Consider the following 17,029-nt stretch of genomic DNA (forward strand, 5'->3'; position numbering starts at 1 on the left):
AAACTAGGGGATTCAAGGAGGCTAAGGGACACCTTCCATCTCTTCTGTTGAAGCTGGATCACAGTGAAGCCAGGAGGCAAGAGAAGGGGATTAAGAGGAGAGACAGCAGCTGGAAAGTAGCCATAGCCAGAAGTTAGCGTACTACTCTAAGAACTCTATAGTTGCACATTCTCCTATTAATTCTTCTTCACTTTTATTCAGCAATTTTCTAATATCAAAGCTAATATACATTTCAGGGAGCAGTGCTTTCTGTATCTAATCTATTCCAAATTGAAATATGTTAATCATATATACAGTTATATTTATATACATTAAAAACCCTCTGTGTGTAATACTGTAGGCTGGGTAGAATGCAACTGTGAGATGAGGAATGGTTTACCACTCCTACTCTTGCTGACTGAGTATTTATCAGTAAGAAATTCACAAAATGTAGCTGTTCACTTTTAGCCCTCACAAAGTAAGTTTAGCAATGTGAACCTTTAGGCTTTGAATCACTGGCTTCAGATAGCTTACTTCAAATGTATGTGCCGAAGTGGCCTTGATGGTAATAAAATTACAAAGGAATATGAAGACAGGGACAATAGGTCAGTGTGACCCAGGATCTTCTTCCAGATTGCTAGGGAAAGGGTACAGGAGCAAGGAAACTACTTTCCTGGTGTGCTCTGCCAACTTACACGAATGAATGGCTTTGGGAATTCCCAAACTTAAGTATGAAGTCAGGCATGACATTTTTAATAATCCCAGTTGGACTTATCTTCCATGAAGATAAGGAACTTGTCAAATTCCTTTTTGAACTCATTTAGACATCTGGCCTTCAGAACATCCTGTGGCATTGCGTTCCCTAGTTTAATTACGCATTGTATGAAAAGAACTTCTTTTGAGAAGTTGTATGTCTTTTCCCAAAAGGAAATCCCTTCTAAAAGAGGAAATTTCATAGGAAGGGGTAATATCTTTCATTAGATCAATAGCCTAGCTGGAAAAATAAGACTTCTGTGTGTCTGAGGCCCAGTCTTTTTGTTTGTTTGTTTACTTCTTGCCAAATATATTGTCTGGTTTAATTACCTTTTCCATAAACCTCACCCTGCATTTTCACTTAGACCATTGATGACATTTAGCAACAACAAAACTGTGACTCCTCACAAGACACACTTGAAAATACTTTATTTCTGATGTTTGTGTCCTGGGATTTCAACAGATGAATAGAATTTGGTCTTCTATTCTCTGGAGACTCCTAACTTTAAACTGGCTTCACCAACTGTCATTAGTTATATGAAGTAAAATAAAAGATATGTTTTAAATAACATTTTTTTATTAATAAGCTGGATTTAATTTTCCTTCCTCTCTATAATTTTATACATCGAGGTCTATTTTTTCTCTTGATCATGGGCCTTTATTGTCTCTTAGAAAACAATTCCCATCACAACATTATTGGCAAAGGCCACATGGTGTTTTGTAACCAACCTCACTCCACAGCTATTCATTCACTTACAAGTAGGCTGGATTAGCCCTGATCTTTGAAAAAGTATGAGAAGTGTAATCAAATACATTTTGTACATATCAGATGTTTAATCCAGGTCTGCATATTCTGGCCAGAAGATCTTGCTAATAAGGAAACCTTTCATGGTGACTAAAATTGGAAAGCACAGATCAGAAAACCAACAGCAGCACAGTTCAGCCACACAGTCCATTATCTACTAAAGGAAAGGATTTTTAATGAGATTTCCTTGACACTGGTGGTGTTCTATCACAGCCAGGACTGCTAATGTACCAATCAGACTGAAGCAATGTTGTTGCCAGCATTCTTCCTTAAAGAATGCATTTTTTGTTATGCTCTGTTAAGTATTTAACAGGTTTGCATTGTACACAAATCCTTACAACATCATTTAGTTTTTCATATGAAATAAATCAGCTTTCAGATATCAAACATGGTTCATTTTAACGAACATGCACTTTTTCTTCCATATGTCAATATTAATGGGGATAGAGGTGAATGGGTGGCTCTAATAGTTTCCTTTGTTACCCCTTAGGAAAAACCTCTTAGCTATAGAGTAATACAACATAACGCCTTACTTTCTCCAAATTATAATCCTCTCAGCCCAGGCAATTAGGGTAGCTAGCACAGATGAATGTAACACATAGAATGTTGCCTATACAAACCCAGTTTTAGTGTTGTGTGGGCAATTAGGAGTTGTGGCAGGTTTAATTTATTTAGTTATCTACAGAATTTTAGCTTTTCTATTATTACTTGGTAGTTCTGAAATTGAACAGAGAGAATGTTGTTCTGGGCATATAACAATGAGAACTCATGCAGAACTGTCTTCAGGAAAAGAAATATTTTAATTTTGTGTAATAATGTAACTTCAGATGTGGCACAAATTCTATCCTAAAGTCTCTTTTAGCAGAGTTTATGAAATATTTCCACTTAATTAGGTAAGTTCAATTTAATCTCAAGAATATTATAGAGGCAGCATGGTCTGATGGTTAAAGAATTACAGTAGTATGGGGTGTTACCAAATTCTGTTCTGCTATTCCTTCATGCTAGCATCTTTGGCAAATGCTGAGATTCACTAAACAATTTATGTAGAGTTCAGGTGCCTAATTTATATTAAAAACATAGGAAACAAAATGTAGTCTTTGGAACAGTAACAGAGGCTTTCCTCTTCCCATGTAGGTGCTATAAAATATAAAGGCAAAACCAAACCCAGAATAAACCGAACAAACAATAAAACAAAGCCAAAACCAAGAGTATGGACTTGTTCTCTACCTCTACTCCTCTGCCAGTAACTCTTCATCTCTTTGCTACATAGTTTACCTACCTTACTGAAAGAAGTGAAAATACCTCTGTCTAGTATTGCACAGTGGTAAATTAATTTTCATAGAGGCAAGATTATTTAATTTTGAACACAAGGAGAAGATCAGGACATTAAAGTCATGTCTCCACCTTATCAGGAAGGCTCTTACCTTATATAATTTCTAGAATTGTGTGTTGCATAACAGTGATCCCCAAGGCTAAAAGCACAAGAAGTTCGCAAAGGCCTTGAAAATACAGCTAATAAAATAACTAAGCCACAAAGGTACAAACACACATCACATACGGTCATAAAAGAATGTAACTTTAAGAGCTGGTTAGACCTCATTTTAAAGTATAACAAGTAGAACAAAACCCCATACATCTAACATATATAATGAACCTCTCATATGGTGAAACATGAAGGAGATAATAGATATACATTGAAGTCTGCCACAGCTTCTACCAACACAGGGAAAAGGGAAAAGAAGAATTGCTGAAATATTGTTTCTCTCAGATAAAGACACAATGCCTATCGTGTATCACTGCTTACCTGCAGCAGGTCCTCGTTCCCCTTCAGGAGAAGATACTGCTCTTTCAATTGCTGTTTGTTACATTTCACCTAAACAGCTGAGATGAGAAAGGGTCAGTTCTAAAACATTCACTTTTACCTAGTTTTATTTAATAGTAGCTTGTGCCTAAATCCTCTCCTTCTAAAGTGAATAGTATGGATTTTTCTTACAGCTTTCCTCCTTTGACTAGACTGACAAACAGTGTTTACGATTTTGAGATACTTTTTAGACAGCCTGTATTTTCTTGAAATCTTCAGCTCCCAAATTAAGTATCTGACTATAAAATTTTCCATCCTGGAAATAGATTTGAAGAAAGCATTCTTGAATCATGCCAGTATTTAATTAAGCTCCCTCTTAGGTGTTTAGATTCCTAACTTTGAGTAGCAGACAGCTTTCCTCCTTTTGAAGATTCATTTATTTTCCACTTTCTTCTGGGAATAGGTATTGAAGCCCTTTCTTTGAGAGTTTGGCATTTCAGACCACTCTTAAGAAATGGAAGGGTGGGTGGCAATGCCCTCCCCCCCACTTTTTCTAGTAACCTGAGGTTAGGACATTTACTTGGAAAGATTGAATTCTTTGCTTCAGTGAGTCTTACTTTATGCATAGCAGAGCAAATTGCACAAGCGGGAATGAGAAATGCCTGCCCCAGAAATACTTGTAGCCTGTTTTTTATTGTGTTCACCTGGGACGTGGTCTTAACTTGTAGATGGAAGACTTAGGCCTAGGTTACCATTTTGGGAAAGTGTCCCAAACTTATATAGGGAAGAAGAGCCTTTGGGAATGACCTGTTTTCTTGGGCAGGGAAAGTCATAGCTCTAAGCATGTCTGTCAGTTCAGATTTGGCATGTGAGTTTGTGAATAATGCTAAAATATGTCCATGAAGTTGAGCATTCAGGTTTGTCAGGACATAGATGGTGATGAAAATGCCTAGGAGCAGACACTTATGGGCTTACTTCAATAAATAACAGTATGTGTATCAGCTAAATAAAATGGGAACCGTCCTTCGACCTAAGAACAAATAGCACTTATTAACTTGCATCCACTCTACTAGAAGCTAGGTCTCTCTGCAACAGAGAAATCTGTTTCGAACAAACCAAATCAGACACAAAGTAAAATCAAAGAATTAAGTATTGTGGGTGATCAAGGTCCTATGTAGAAATTTATTTCCTGTGTCCCTTTTTTTCATAATGTAACTGTAGACATATGCGCTGACCTTAGGGAGATACGGCTGGAGAAAATATATTTGATTTAGCTATCTATCTGTGCTCCTTTTGTGATTTTTTTTCTTACACAGTGTCAAATACCCAGATACTGGTGTGACGGTAATTCAGATCATTTGTGGCAAAGGAGAAAACACAATGATTCTGTGGTTAAGACAGCTGACTAACTTTGTGGGCAGGCTGTCATTCATGTTATGGGCAGATACCTCTTCACAGGTGTTTAAAATGGGCTCTTCCTAATTTTCTTGGAGGCAGTTTTGTTTTCCAAAATGCTTATTGACTCTGAAGTCAACGGGAGGTGTTCTTTGAACATTTAGGATGGGATTTGGTGATTCTGTGATTCACCTCCACTAACTGAAGATGCCTGATTTCAAACCGTTTAGGTGCCTAACCTAAAGTAGATTTAATCTACTCTACTAAATCCTAAGTGTTCTGACAACCAGGTCCATGGTATGTCCATTTGGGCAGCCAAAATAAACATTTCCCTTGGTCTCAGTCCTTGTGGGTTGTAGTTGCGCATTTATAAAATGAAGACAGTAACACCCCTCCATTCCACCAGGGGAAGTTGAAAAGTACTGCTGGCATCTCTCAACTTTTAAGTGCATTCCTGTGTAACCTTAACATTCTTCCAACATGGTGTGTGTAATAACAGGGATAAAATGTAGCTTTTGCTACTGTAACAAGGACCTTGGAGTCAAACTTCTGCTGCTTGATCTCTGTCTCCTAGAGATTTGTTTGTAATTTCAAACTGCCTACAGTTCATCTCATAAGCTCAAAGTAAAAAAAAAAGAGAAGAAAGAAAGAAAAAATTGAGGATGCTTATCCCAGACTTGAATCTTTGCTCTGTGTATGTTTCTCCCCAGAGAATACTTCCTGGATTTTTGAACCTGTCTTGAGCTGCTATAAGCTTTTGCTCATTATGACATTAAATGTTTTTTTTGTTCAGAGCTTAGAGGTAAAGCTTTAGTTGCTCTTTTTGTTTCAGACATTTGTTTCTGCATTTTGGCTTAAAGTTTTTTAATTACCTGAAGGAATAACCTTGCTCTGACATAATACCTGTTCCATATGCTTTTGATCTATTCATGTGCATGCCTCAATCTCCTCTTTTTGTGCCAACGTATGCTGAAATGCACTGATGACATTGTTAGGGGGAATCCAGTATTTGAGGTTGTATCTTTTTCATATTTTGAGAGCATGGGGAATATTAAGAGGCTACATATTCAGCGTAGCAGCAATAATGGCCCTGCTGAATATGGTAATATTTTGTGACTGTTACATGTTAGACAGGTACTTGAACACATGCGACCTATTCATACCAAAAAGCCCCCATATCTACTATAATGCTACAGCTTTTCACACTCCCCCTGCTGAGTTTCTAATGCAAACTATCACAGTGTGTGGTCCCCACTACTGTAAACATGAATTCCTTTCTCATTGTGACTTTATATCTTCTACACTGATTATAATGATTCTCTGTCAACTCAAAGCTGTCAACATGCTCCTGAAAGGACTGCTAGTGGCAGCAAGTAAAAAAAAAAAAACAGAAAGGAAAAAGAAAAGGTCTTGGATAGCTAGACAAAATAAAGGGTGACCAGAATCGGGAAAAGTACAAGAATCTTTTACTACCTAGTTTCATGTAAATCAGGATATATTTATATATGCTTCTTCCTTTCCCTTTCTATTCTTTTTAAAATTAATCTGAATAATTTAACAAAGGCAGTAGTCTTTTCCCCTCCATTTCATATACTTTAGAGGCATGAAGATGCATACATCACACAGCCCATCTATTTCATCAGTTTCTGTCCTTGCCAACGTCAGTTTGCATTCACTATATTCACCCAGACCAGTGTAATGTCAGAAGTGAAGCAGGTCTGCTTCCATCTTTTAGAAAACTTATCCATAGTTAGTATCACTTAATCGTATGTCTCACTTAACATCAGCAAACTACTGGTGAGAATGCCACATTCTTTTTGCACAGAAGAGGATGCTTTATTAGAAGAAAGAAAATAATAATGTCACTAAAGTTACTGTGTATCTCCTTCACCAGCCACAGCAGGAAGCAATACTGCATGTGGTAGTTTAAATCTTCTTCAGTCATTTGACAGCTTCCAACTGAGTAAAAGAGTCCACATGCTTGGATGGATTTAGAGGACTTGGAGCCCAGCCTTTGACTTCAAGAACTTGGAGTTTTGGCACACACGTGTGATCTCATGTGCCTTTCATGTGTTATATTGCTGAGTTGTGTTATAACCATGTTTCATGAGGAAGAAGTAACCATGTTGTTTTTCATGAGACAGAAACAGTGTTGTTATTACCTAAAATACAAGGCATTTATTTCAGAGAATCCAAGTGTGGGCAATCTTTTTCTTAAAAAAAAGATTAAATTCTCTACCAGAGTTAAGGAGAAAGCGTAAAAAATGATAGTGTTTCTACTACAAGCCTGTGCCATTTAACTAGGAAAATCTCTCAATCTACTGGTCACTCTAGCACCAACCTTGGTCATTTGCTAACACATCCCATGCTTCAGAATAAGAAGTACACGAGGTAAAGAAACAGTTATGTCGTTCTAGCAACAGTTAATGTTGACTTTCTTTAATTACAGCAGGGACAGGAAGCAGACAACTCATCCACTATTAACTAAGCAAGTGATCAATATGACTGTTAATTGCACAAACAGCAACAAATACCCTGGATGCCCTCACGTAAGGTACCAACTGAACAGAATTTTTGTACTGCTGCTTTCTTCACACTAGTCATAATTATAGGCAAAGGAAGCACATGGCTGATGTTCAATAAACTAAATTTAATGTTATTCAGTGATAATCAGGGCCTTCAGATACAATACTAATAGTAGTGTCAAGCACTGTTATATTTTCAGATTTATGTGAAATGATTGAAATGCTATTTGCTATCATTTTTGTACAATGTTCATCCAGTTGTTTATACAGTATGTCGATATTGATTCTACATAGTAAAGTGCTTATAGCAGGGGCCCAGTGGCTAGTACATCTAGCATGTCCAATGCCAGCAGCAAGTGAGTTATGCCAAGTGTTGATGGCAGCATGCCAAGCCATCCAGTACACTGTTCATCTTTGCTTTGCTTGCTTTGTACTGTTGCGGGGGTTTTTTAAATCACCTGTGTTTCTCCTGAATATTTTTTCCCTTTATCTAACCCAGCATGCAAGAAAAACAGAGGCAGGTAAAAGTCTTTTTGAAGGCTCTTTCTCAATGAGGAAAAGATACGTCTAGTAAGGATACCACTCTAGAGTCATTAGATGCTGTTGTATGCGATCGGTGCTGTGTCATTTAGCAAAGTGTTGCTCAGTGGGTGCAGCAGCTGGTATATATGATTTTCTATACCACCTGCAAAAATATCCCATACCATATAATCAACCACCTGGATAAAAAAGAAGGGTAGCAAAACACTGTTTATTATGTAGCAGCACCCATATTTTCCCTAAACTTGTGAGTAAATAAGCAGACTTTGATAGTACAAGCATGTGTACAGGATAAGGTTTGTTAAAGCTTTTCTGTTCAATAAAGCATATACTGCCTGCTGTTCAGATAGTATTGAACAGATTTGCTTTATTTCTAATGAAGGTGTTTGGGCAATTTTCTGGCACAAATGAAGTAAAATTATGTACTTAAAATGTTCATTAAAAAAAAAAAAAAAGCATTCAGCCATCCACCACCATTTTCCTGTAACAGATTGGAAACTACAAAACATACAAACAGAACCTCAGTGATAAATTGGTATCATTAGTACTGTCGGGATTACTCATTTGCTTAGAAAGATCCTGTCCAGTGGCAACATTTCAAACAACTGTTTTAACAACTTCTGATTAACAAGCTGCCCTCTAACATTCACAAGAGACATCTCAGATTATCATTGCTCAGCCAGGTCCCTCCCCACAGTCCCCATTGCTATTACATTTCTTGTGGCCGCTGTGCTTCATTTCCATGAAGCTAGAGCAGTTCAGTCCTGCTGAAAACCTGGCACCTGGTCTTCAGCATCAAATCTAACACACCTTTTCACTGCCTAAGTAATACTACTCTTTGTGTGGGCATCCATCTCATCAGTCAATTATATCAGGATTTAACAGACGCAGGGAAAGATTTAGACATTGGAGCTATCTCTTTTGCCCTGATTAATTTAATTTCTATTTTGGCAAATGTGGTACTACTTAATCTTTAAAGCAGTAGAAGAAATCTAAAATATTGTCTGAAACAGCAACTGACATTAGTAAATGTTTCAGTCTAATAAATGGGCAGACCGATCAGCTGAAGCGGAGAAGGACTATCCTGAAAGACCATGGATTACTATGGATTCTGTAATATTTTGGCATTGTGGTTAAGTTCTTAAATTAATCTGTGATTTATTTCTGCAAGCGGAACCTGGGTTAGACCTGTATTAACCAGATCTACACAAAATTGGAATGGAAAAATATCATGGTTTTAGCTGGGATAGAGTTAATTTTCTTAGCCACAGCTGACATGTTGCTGTGCTTTGGACTTAGTATAAAAGCAAGGTTGATAACACACTGATGTTTTGGTTGTTGCTGAGCAGTGCTTACACTAGTCAAGGACTTTTCCAGCCTCCCATGCTCTGCTGGGTGCACAAGAAGCTGGGAGGGGAAGTGGCACAGCTAAGAGAGTGGATTCAAACTGACCAAAGGGATATTCCATATCATGTAATATCATGCCCAGTATGTTAACTGGGAGGGGCTGGCTGGGGGAGGGAGGCAGCAATCGCGGCTCAGGGATGGACAGTGTCGGTCAGCAGGTGGTGAGTGGTTGTATCATTATACATATTATTATTATTATTATTATTTTTGCAATGATTAAACTGTTCTTATCTCAACCCACAAGTTTGGTTTTTTTTGTGCTTTTGCTATTCTGATTCTCTCCCCATCCCACAGGGCTGAGGGGAGTGAGCGAGCAGCTGTGTAGTGTTTAGTTGCCAACGGAGGCTGAACCACGACAAAAAATAAAGTTTTTAGATGAGAAATTAAAATCTTTTCTCAAGTAATATCTTTCAGTTCAAGCATTTTGTGGATTTGTTTAGGTATCTGAGTTAGCCAGAAGCAATATTCCTGAAGGATTTGAAAGACATCTAACCTGACCGCATGAGGATTTTATGCATCTATGCTAAATAACTGATTCATTAGGAATGCAAATTTTAGTTATATGTTTAGTACATACGTTACTCCAGATGAGGCTAAGGGAACCACACTGGAAGTATTTGGGTGATATCGGTTAGCTGCTGCAAACATTTACAAATGTTTTGTTGCTTTTTTTACTTTTTTATGTCCATGTTCTCAGCATCCTTTACAACTGATATTTTTGAGGCAATATAATTTACTAAGACAATAAATTAATGAGGTGTCTGTAAGTAAACTAATTTTTCTTTCACTTTTACTACTGTGATTGTTACATTTGGTTTTCATTTGCAAAAAATGTTTTTCTGTTACAATAAATAAATGACTTTAAATAGAAGAACTAAATGACAAAGTGTAGAAGGATATGGAGTCTTTCACCTTCAGGTTGCTAATTCATATCTGACCAAGTAATAAGTAACTCAGATTTTTTACCATATGGTGGTTGTTTGAAGTCATGCATAAAATGAGCTGATAATCTCAGTCATGGTTCTGGTGGATCAGTAAAGTCATTATATATGACACCAATTGACAGTTTTGTCTGTAAAGGCAAAGATTCTGTGAAAAAAGAGGAAAAAATATTCTGCCAAGATCAGTGTGGTCAGAAGGAAAAAAAAACTCAGAAGGAAAACAAGAATGCAAAAATCTTAAATGGAAATGGGGATAAAGGTTTTGATGGAGTCAAACAGCATTTTCAAGACTATTCCTTTAGCAGTATTCCATTAGAACAATATACTTGCATGGGCTACAAAGCTTCATGAACTGAAGACATGGGAAAACACCAAACAGAGGATGTCAGGGAGAGGGAAAGCATAAAAACACCTATTGTCATCCCACCCTTAGGAATAATAGCCTGTTCTTTTAAAGCAATAAAGGTTTTGTGTGCCTCATTTGAGACAGCTTAAAAGGTGTCCCTTTCTGAAAGCTCTTGTTTAGCAGTCAGTGTAGAGTGAAGCCCAGATATTCACACATTTAGGAACTTAGAACAAGATCTGTCATGGCAGATCAACAAATAGAAAAAAAAACAGAAACAAAAACAAAACCACAACCTCTTCCCAACCCTGACCAGTAAACCTGGCTTGTTACTAGCCTTATAGTTACTGACTGTGTAGCTGCAGAGAGAGGTTGGTTTTTCAGGGTTGTCAGCTCAATATCTTACCCCAGTGAAAAAATATCTCTTTAGGAATTTAAAAAATAAAAATAAAACAAAATGAATAGTGCTAAAACACTAATTAAGTCTGTTTTCCAATTATGTTAATGAAACTACAAAGAAAATGCAAATCTAGAAGTCTCCAGAAATTCTAACAGTTGTGGTGTAGCACCATGGCTGGTAGTCCCACAGCAATACTTCCACAGCCCCCCAGGAGAATACCATATTAGTGGTTCACAAATGTGCATTAAATTAATCTGTTTGATCAGTAAGTGTTTTCTATTTTTTGGTAAACTGGGATTTATTTTGAATTCTATTCCATGGGATTCAAAAATTGCCAAGTAACGCTGCCATGTGAGTCACAGAAGTAAAGTGAGCAAAAAACTGTCACTATTTGTAACACTAATATCATTCTTCAAGCCTCATGCCATCAGCCAGCAAGATTCTTTTCATTTTAAGTAAGATATAAGTACACTTATAAGTAGTGCTATTTCAGCCCACTAGAAGTCTAAGAGGTCCCACTACAGCAGTATAACAGTCACAAGACTAGTGATGCAGCACTTTAGAAGCGCTTTGCCTGCCTAATCATATTATAAACATATTCATAGTAGTCCCATGGAAGTCCAAGACTGCTTTTGTAGTAGGGTACTTATGCAGTACAAATGAAGCTCACTTTGTCACTAAGGAGAGGCTTTTTAACATTTTCTTTGGCACATGGGACTCCTGTTACTACAAGTTTTCCATTATGTTTTTCCATACACAAACACCAACCATATACTTTGTCAGATTGACCTTTGTTTGATATTAATTGAACAACAAAACAAGCAAGAACAAAGGCAAGCATCCGTGAGAAAGTATGCAAGTGTGTATGTCTGTGCAATGTACTAAACACAGGCAAAAATAAAACAGCAGCAGTCTCTGAGTAGAAAGGGGACATTGTTTTCATGTAAAAGTGACAAAAATGGATAATTTCTTATGCATATTATAAATGCCTCGGTTGAACTCTGGTTACCTTCATTTTAATGGTTGTCTGCAGCTATGTTAAACCTGACTTATCTTTACTCATTTACAGGCTTAAGAGCTCAGTTTCTCTAATGAAATAAGTTTGTTTGGAATAGACAGAAAGAATCAATGGTTTATATATCAGGGCCAAGACTCCTTTTCTCCTTGAGTCACTTCATCCTTTTACCCTTTTAAGTAATATAAAACTTGAGTTTAAATGGTCTTGGGTGCAAGAGATGCAGGAAGGCCTCACTTGGATACTCAAAAATACATCAGAATATTAAATGCTGAAATTCTGTTAATACAGGCCTCCTTTAAACAACTAGACCCTCAGGTACTTTTTAAAAAAACCCCATTAATTACTTCTTCAGGTACTTGATATGGTGAAAAGGGGGTGCTCTGCTTTTCAGGTGAAGTCTCTAAAACTCTAATTCCTGTTAAATATACAGTGTTATTAAAGCTTCCTTGCTACCTTTTGCAGAAGTAGTGGTTAGCTTTTGGATCCTTCTCATGACTCCTTTGCTAACTATAGGTTATGTACTGTCCATTGATTACTACCCTGAGTGTTGGTACTGGTTGCATTTACATTTCAGGACTTGACTTACAAGCTATCAAATGTTTGGGTTCTTTTAGATTTTTAAAATATTTTTCATATCTGTAATATATATTTCTAAGTATACGTTATATATAGTATGTGCATATTACTAAGAATAACAATACATACATAGCAGTGCATAAACTAGAATGAACATTATTAATATAAAAACTAGTACTAGCATAAGGTATTTCTACGGGTTATGAGTTTCAAAGGTTGGGTATACATACTTTCTTAAAAGCCAAGATCCTTTAAAGTTTCTCAAGTAAGGGATATTCTGGTCATTCTTTTCTATCTTTTTGGTTTGCTTCTTTTTTGCGAGCCTTTAGAGTAAATGTTTGAATTCTGTAAAAGCTGGTATTTATTCTTCACAGATACAGACGATAACAGAGACACATTTCAATTTTATCCTCTGATTCTGCTTTTAATTTCCCACTCAAGTAACCAAACCTGGGCCATTGGTTTTTAACACATGCTCCAGCATGAAAACCACTGCAGTTTTCAAATTCAGTAATCGAAGTGGGAAAATGGACATCTCTTCACATACGAGTAATTACAGATTATTCACAGTACCTCCTACACCAGAGGTATAAAAGTCAATGCTATTTTTTAAAATGAGCATGTAATGGGTCCTTTTATGGTGTCTATCTACTACAACATTCTTTTCTAGCGGTATGATGATTTCTTCTCAGTTGCTAGAAATCTGAAGATGGGATAGGAAGGTAGGAGTTAGAATGATTTAGTTTTATGAGTGCTTTTTCAATGGCTTCTCTTATATGCATATATCACAGTAAATGTTTTTGGAATACTTATTGGTTGTTGTCACATAATGATTCTTTTGAATATGCGGTAATGTGAACTTATCCTAGTGTGTGTCCTTTCAGTACTTGAAAGTATACTTGTGGGAGTGTCACACCGCGACTGGATAAAGGTTGTAGGAATCATAGAAGTTACAAAAGGAAAAAACATGTTGTTCACTCCCCCCTTCCCTTGCAGACTTTATGTAGACTGTCCAGCTGGATTTCCTCTCTCCTCCACATAGATTCTATACTAATATTTTTTCCATTCCAAAAATGGATCACTGCATCCCTTATTTTTCCAATATTGTATTTAAATCCCTCTGAATTAAAGGTCAAAAATATAACTGCTGTAATGCATCAGAATTAATGTCCATGCAAGCAAGATCATGATTCAGACAGAGGATGCTTAGGGAAAGAGCGTGGGAAAGAAGCTATCTATTCAATGATTTTTAGTTAATATACCACCAGAACTTTTGGAAGCCATCAGTTAGGGGGCTCCTGAACTGAAGATAGCTGTGATGCAGAACCACAAATGGTCTAATCCCTATGATTTTGTCCAGTGTCCTTCTGAACTAGGCCTCCTTTTTGCTTCCGATTTATCCAGTGTTTCATACTTAGCCACACACTTGTTAACTCACTCACTAACTATGCTATTGAAACATAGAATCAGAATATCTCAGGTCAGAAGGGATCCATAAAGATCATTGAGTCCAACTTCCTGCTCCTCTGCTATGTCAGCAGCAGAAGTGTAACTGATCATAAAGTTGGTTTTATACCATATATTTACGGATCATGATCTAAGACATGTCCGGAAAGCAGGAGACGTATTTGAAGGTGCAAGTTCTATACGGACAGCATTGAAGGTCTCTTTCAGGTGCTGAGAGACAAGCCCTGTACATAGTGCTTATAGTGTTTCCTGAAGTGCTCTCAGAACCTCATTCAGGTTTGCTTTGGAAGGAACTAGTTCATTCATTACGAAAGGGTGACCCCAATAATAAAGTAATATGTATGCAATGTAGAAGATAAAGGGATCTGTATGCTGTAATGAAAAAGGGATCTAAATTGTTTGGCTACATAGAAGCATCCCATTCTGTGTATTACTGTATCCTCAAAGCAGGATAATAAGAGGATTTTGCATTACTCAAGAGGAATATGTACCATGTAGTTATACAACAGCGTAATGGCCTTTTCTGTTTTATTTGTATTCTTTTTTTCTCATAGTTACTAGAATTCTGTTTGCCTCACCATCATGGTAATGGAGCAAGAGGTATCTGTTCACAGGGGGTGCCAAAAGCTCTGTCTTAAGTGCAGTAATACCTAATCAGTTTGTTTGCACAGTCAGGATACAATTGCACTTACAATGTGGTGTATCACCTGCTATTTTATTGCCCATTCACTTCTTACTTGTGTTTTAGCAGAGGTAGTGTTGGAAAATATTGTTTATTTTATAAATTTGTCACCTCACTACTCATATACATCTCCACAGATGACCTTTGTGAAAATCAACCACCTATTTCTACTTTTAGTTAAGGTAGGAAAGAGGAAGGGCTTAGGTCTAAGGGGATAGAAAGGACCAGCGTGTCTAAATAGTTTGTTAGTCAGTACACTTGTCTGGCTATGCCCGACACCTGGCCAGTACAATGTGTTTTATCATCTTGTTAAAATCCTTTCTAACTCTTTCCTGAGCTAGAGGGTCTCTCTGTTCTATTTGGAGGTATGCATGGGGGTGTGAGCATGGTGACTGGAGTCAGAACACAGGTTGGACGGCTTGCGTGTCATTGGTGCCAGCAGCAGTACATATGTATATATGTAGTGAATATATGTAGTGTATATGTGTGCTGTATGTGCATATGCCTGCTGGGAATACATCGTCAGACTCTCTACTGGTTGCACCTGGGAGCACAGAGCAGCAGCAGTTGTCTTGCCTCTCTTGAGTTGTTGCATCCAACATAATACATTTTCCTACAATAAAAAATATTGAAATACATTTTTGCAGCCTACGAGAGAATGAAAGGAAGAATAAAAATAAACAAAAGCTTTGTGAATGCTAGATTTTGTTCTGAATCACCACTGTTTTTTCCTACAGCAGTCATTTAGTCCTCTACAAAATAAATAAAATGGTGTCATGTAGAGCTGGTAGCACTGCTATCTTCTTTTCATAATCACAGATGACTACTTAAGGTGCACCACAAATAGATTTTTAAGAGCATTCACTAAATGTGTAAGTGTAATGAGACTTTTTTTAGCTAAATAGGGTGAATTACTGTACACATTCATTGGACTATGCCTGAATTAATCCTTTCAGTGTGGTGCAGTTTCTGTAGTAATGTTAGGATATAGCATTAATTTAAAGAACTAATATTCTGCTGGAATGCTCTGATTCAGAGTTCTTTACCTGACACATGGGACAATGCTCAGTGCCCATTGTGCTCTACACACCAGATAGAGCAACTGTCGGGTCACTGACCATGAGCTCTCTCCCTCGCTGTCTGGGGGGCTGCCTATGATAAATTTTAAACTCACAAAACATTTCTCTAATATAGTAAGGGACTAGCTCCAGTGTCCTGGCTAGCCATTATCTTTCTCATTAAAATAATTATTGCGTCCAGTGTTGAATGTGAACTATTGTGCGTTATGACTGTGCATTTGTCTACAAAGTCATTGCGCTCTTGGAAGCTATTGTAGCTAATTTCTGTAGGAAACCTTTTTATTATCTTGACTGTGAAGGGGAGTGGGGAAGAAGGGAATTCTGCCTTTCCCATATTCTGCATTTATTAAACATCATCTAAAAGAAAGCATTTTAAACACATAAAAGCTTTTACATGCACTCTGCATCCAAGGGAACACATTTATTTTTTCTGCTACTTTAGCAGTATGTATGTGGTGATGGTATTTCAAAAAAATAGGTCAGGACCATTTTCAGCCTTAGTGAAGACAGAAACTTTTCACAATGTGCTGGGAAAAGTATTTTCCTTGTATTTTCTTGCATTTCTTAACTACAAGCAGGTGTCCATGTAGTTAGAAATCTCCAAACTGCATTATTTCCTATAAATGTTAGCAGTGACTGAAGATACTTCAGATTCCTCTAATATTACCAGCTGGAGAAAAGTCAGTACCATAAAGGCCTGTTCATCAGGTGGATTTTCTTATGCATTGTACTACATTGGTTAAATTAAATGACCATGGCAATCACTTGCAGTCTTAAATTGATTATCTGTCTTCTGAAACATTTCCTTTTTTATTTTTTGGATGTGAATCAAAATTTTCAGGCTAAACATATGTGCATATCCCCCAGTATGAGGTAAAGTCAATTCTTTGTACATAATAACAAAGTCTCCAGTTTTTCTTCCTACAAATCCTCAAAATTCCAACTTGGGCTATTTTGTTTATCAGCTACTCACATGTGTCCATAATGACTTCAGTCACCCAAAGATGCTGTTTAACATTGTCTTACACCTATGTGTTTCATTCACTCACTGCCTTTTGCTAGGACTGTAGCTCCCTGAAATGAGCCTTACCATCTTGTGCATTTAACACAATATGAAGCCAATACGTCTGATGACATTTTCAGAGACGGGCAAGCTGAAAAAGAACTTTCTGGGCTATTTTAGAATCACAGAATCATAGAACTGTTCAGGTTGCAGGTCGTCTAGTCCACTCCCCCTGCAGTGAGCAGGGACATCTTCAACTAGATCAGGTTGCTCAGAGCCCCACCCAGCCTGACCTTGAACGTTTCCAGGGATGGG

The sequence above is a fragment of the Phalacrocorax carbo genome, chromosome 1 (assembly GCF_963921805.1).
Source record: "Phalacrocorax carbo chromosome 1, bPhaCar2.1, whole genome shotgun sequence".
NCBI lineage: Eukaryota > Metazoa > Chordata > Aves > Suliformes > Phalacrocoracidae > Phalacrocorax > Phalacrocorax carbo.